The sequence below is a fragment of the Carlito syrichta genome, unplaced genomic scaffold (assembly GCF_000164805.1).
Source record: "Carlito syrichta isolate Samal-C Ts95f unplaced genomic scaffold, Tarsius_syrichta-2.0.1 Scaffold305649, whole genome shotgun sequence".
Taxonomy (NCBI): domain Eukaryota; kingdom Metazoa; phylum Chordata; class Mammalia; order Primates; family Tarsiidae; genus Carlito; species Carlito syrichta.
In genome coordinates this window covers 553,870-557,922 of record NW_007249745.1, presented here as the reverse complement: position 1 = coordinate 557,922, position 4,053 = coordinate 553,870, and positions in this window count along the sequence as shown.

The window sequence follows — 4,053 nt, the reverse complement described above, 5'->3', positions numbered from 1 at the left end:
GAGCCACCAAGCCCGGCTTGTCTGATTCTAACTAAGCAATTTTTTGGTGTGCTTTCAGGATGTGTGTGTGTGTGTGTGTGTGTAAGAATTTTAAGAATAGGCCGGGCTCGGTGGCTTAGCCTGTAATCCCAACACTTTGGGAGGCCAAGGCGAGTGGATTGCCTGAGTCCACAGGTTCGAGACCCACCCGGGGTAATTTGGTGAGACCTCGTCTCTACAATAAATATAAATCAAAATTAGCCGGGTGTGGTAGCACGTGCCTGTACTTGGAAGGCTGGGGTAGAAGGATCACCAGAGCCCAGCAGGTCAAGGCTGCAATGGCTGGGAGCATGCCACTGCACTCCAGTCTGGGCGACAGAGTGAGACTCCAACTGAAAAAAAAAAGAGAGAATTTTAAGAATTTTGCTCTCAGCATAAGGCTGTGTGAGAGGGAGGAAAGAACTTTACTGTAAGGCAAAATTACCTGCCTCTTAGCTGATTAGAAAACAGAATTTAGCAACTATTTTCTTTCTCTACTGAAAGCGTCATACGAAGTAACTTTGGAAAGTTTTGCCTTAAAAAGTGAAGAGGCTATGAAAAATGTGGCATAATAAAAGCAGGAGATTTGCTGGACACAGTGGCTCACACCTGTAAGCCCAGCACTTTGGGAGGCTAAGGTGATAGCATTGCCTGAGTTCAGGGGTTCAAGACCAACCTGGGCAACTTGGCAAGACCTCGTCTCCACAATGAATCAAAAAATTAGCCAGGCATAGTGGCTCATGTCTGTAGTTTCAGCTACTTGGAAGGCTGAGGCAACAGAGTGAGACTTCAACTCAAAAAAAAAAAAAAAAGCCAACTGGGAGATTCACTTCTCATTTCAGGGTTTTATTTTTTTTCTACCTGATGATGTATATTGAAATAGGAAAACATTTTTATTGATCAATTTGGCTTTAGTGACTTTGATCAATGGAGGTGGGGGGGGTCTTACTCTGTCACCCAAGCTGGAGCACAGTGGTGGGATCATAGGTCACTCCTGGGCTTAAGCAATTGTCCTGCCTCAGCCTCCCAAGTTGCCAGGACTACAGGCACACACCACCACATTCAGCTACTGTATTTATGTATGTATGTATGTATGTATGTATGTATGTATTTATAGACATGAAGTCTCACTGTGTTGCCCAGGCTGGTCTTAAACTCCCAGCCTCAAGCCGCCTCCCACCTCAGCCTCCCAAAGCACTGGGATTAAAGGCATGAGTCACACACGCAGTCTGTCCAGGCACATAATCTGATGTTGAAAAGTGAATAAGACTGGAGAATGTTTACATAGAAATGATAAAATATAGTGGTGTAAGTATCTCCCCCATTGTTGGGAAAGGAAGCTTTCTGTTCCAGAGAAAGTCTGTAATTTCGTAAATGGGATGATTTAAAAGTAGCTTTCAACAGCAGGGATTCCAGTAGATACTGGGGACCTTATGGCCAGAAATGTCTGACCTGCCGAATGGAAACACCACTGGGCCCTGCACACTGCAGAGGCTTTTCCAGGATGCATGCATAAGCTGCAGGAAGAGGGGAAGGGAAGAAGGAGCAAGAAGCAAGCCGCAAGGCAGAGCCACCATGCTGCTCAGCAGATGCCTGGCTTTCTACTCTGCTGTGGATTATATGAGTGTTCCGAAGGCCAGAAAGGGACGGGTGAGGCTGCTCCCCTGTGATTATGATATAAACCTCCGGATAGCACTCAGTTTATTTATTTATTGGCACAGCAACTTAAACACAAGCTTGAGTGTGACAATATTTGTCATAAAACAAATATTTGGGGGAGGAAATGTCATTTCCACTCCCAACCCAGTAGCCAAAACTAGTCCCATAGCTCTCCCCAGCCACAAGGGGGCCAGGAAGTACAGTTCTTCCCAGTGCTTGAAGGGGTGAAAACTAGGAATACTTGGTGAGGGTGAGGAGTACTAACGGATACACACATATATATATTCTATGTGGAATTGTATTATGTTACATACAACATGTAACTATATGTAATGACTATAGATACTATATGTAAACTGGGCTCGGTGGCTCAGCCTGTAATCCTGCGCCTTTGGGAGGCTGAGGTGAGTGGATTGCCTGAGCCTGTGGGTTCGAGACCCGCCTGGGCAGCGAGACCTCATCTCTACAATAAATCAAAAAAATCAGCCGGGCATGGTAGCGCAGGCCTGTAATTCCGGCTACTTGGAAGGCTGAGGCGGAAGGATCACCGGAGCCCAGCAGGTCAAGGCTGCAGTGGCCAGGAGCGGCCACTGCACTCCAGTCTGGGCAACAGAGTGAGACTCCAACTCCAAAAAAAAAAGATATTATATGTATATAATGATTATTATTATAGACAATTAGAATTCAGGTTGAGGTGACCAAAAGAAGTTGGTACAAACTATATAGATAATCCATAGTGAACTGTAAGGTAAATTCCAATATTTCATCAAAATCAACCCAAAATAATACAGCTCTTTGCATAAATTATGATACATCTAACTACATGTGAAAGAATTCACAAGCAACACACATATGTGCTTAAGGCTTACACAATAAAGATAGTTGCTTGTCTCAAGTTAGAAATCTGGAGGTTCCAAAATACCACTCATGAGTGGGAACTAAACAATGGGTACACGTGGACAGAAAGATGGGAATGACAGACATTAGGGACTTCAAAAAGAGGAGGAAATAGAGGGGTGGGGTAAGGGTTAAAAAAACTACCTATTGGGAACTATATTCACTATTTGGGTGTTGGGTTCACTAGAAGTCCAAACTCCAGCATTACAAAATACACCCATGTAACAAACCTGCATATGTTCCCCCTGAATCTAAAATATGATAAACAGAAACCTCAGGCTAGGCGTGGTGGTTCCTGCCTATAATCCCAGCACTTTGGGAAGCTGAGGTTGGAGGCATCGCTAGAGCCCAAGGGTTCAAGACCAGCCTGGGAAACATAGCAAGAACATGTCTTACAAAAAAATTTAAAAATTAGTCGTGGGCGGTGGCACACACCTGTAGTCCCAGCTACCTAGGAGGTTGAGGTGGGAGAATCACCTGAGCCCAGGAGGTAGAGGCTGCATTGAGCCGTGATCATGCCACTGCACTCTAGCTTGAGCACCAAAGTAAGACTCTGACAAAAAAAAAAAAAAAAAGAAAGAAAGAAAGCGGGGCGTGATGGCTCATGCCTGTAATCCCAGCACTTTGGGAAGTGGAAGTGAGAGGATTACCTGAGCCCAGGGGTTCGAGACCAGCCTAGGCAACATGGTGAGATCTCGTCTCTACAATAAATAAAAAAATTAGTTCGTGACCCGCCTGGGCAGCGAGACCTCATCTCTACAATAAATCAAAAAATCAGCCGGGCATGGTGGCACATGCCTGTAATTCCGGCTACTCGGAAGGCTGAGGCGGAAGGATCGCCGGAGCCCAGCAGGCCGAGGCTGCGGTGGGTGTGCATGCCCCTGCACTCCAGCCTGGGTGACGGAGTGAGACTCCAACTCAAAAAAAAAAAGGGTCAAAGCAGGGCACTGAGGTAGAAGGGTCACTTCAGTCCAGGAGGTCGAGGCCAGCCTGGGCAATATAGCAAGACTCCATCTCTACCAAAAAAAAAAAAATGTAAAATGTTAGCGGGTGTGGTGGCATGGACCTGCAGTCCCAGCTACTCAGGAGGCTGAGATGGGAGGATGGTTTGAGGCCAGCCTGGACCTACAGAGGGCAGGAAGCCCCAGGCCCGGATGGAACGAATCCAGCTCCCCACCCTTTTGAGCAGCTGGGACATGACTCACAGAGGTGATGAGAGAGTGTGTGCCTGCGTGTGTGTGTGTGCACGTGTGTGCGTGCACGTGCATGTGCGCACACGCACGTGGACTGCCGTGGGGGTTGGGCAGTAGCTGCGGGCTGCCTGCTGCAAGTCCGCCTGGGCACCCACGCACCCTGCACGGCTCCGAGCCCAGATTGGCCTGAGCCCGGTCCTGCGGGGCCTGGCCAGCCGCCCATCCAGCCCCAGCCTTCAGGCCGGCCCATGGACCCCAGCCCACCCTTTGGAGAGGACGCAGCTGA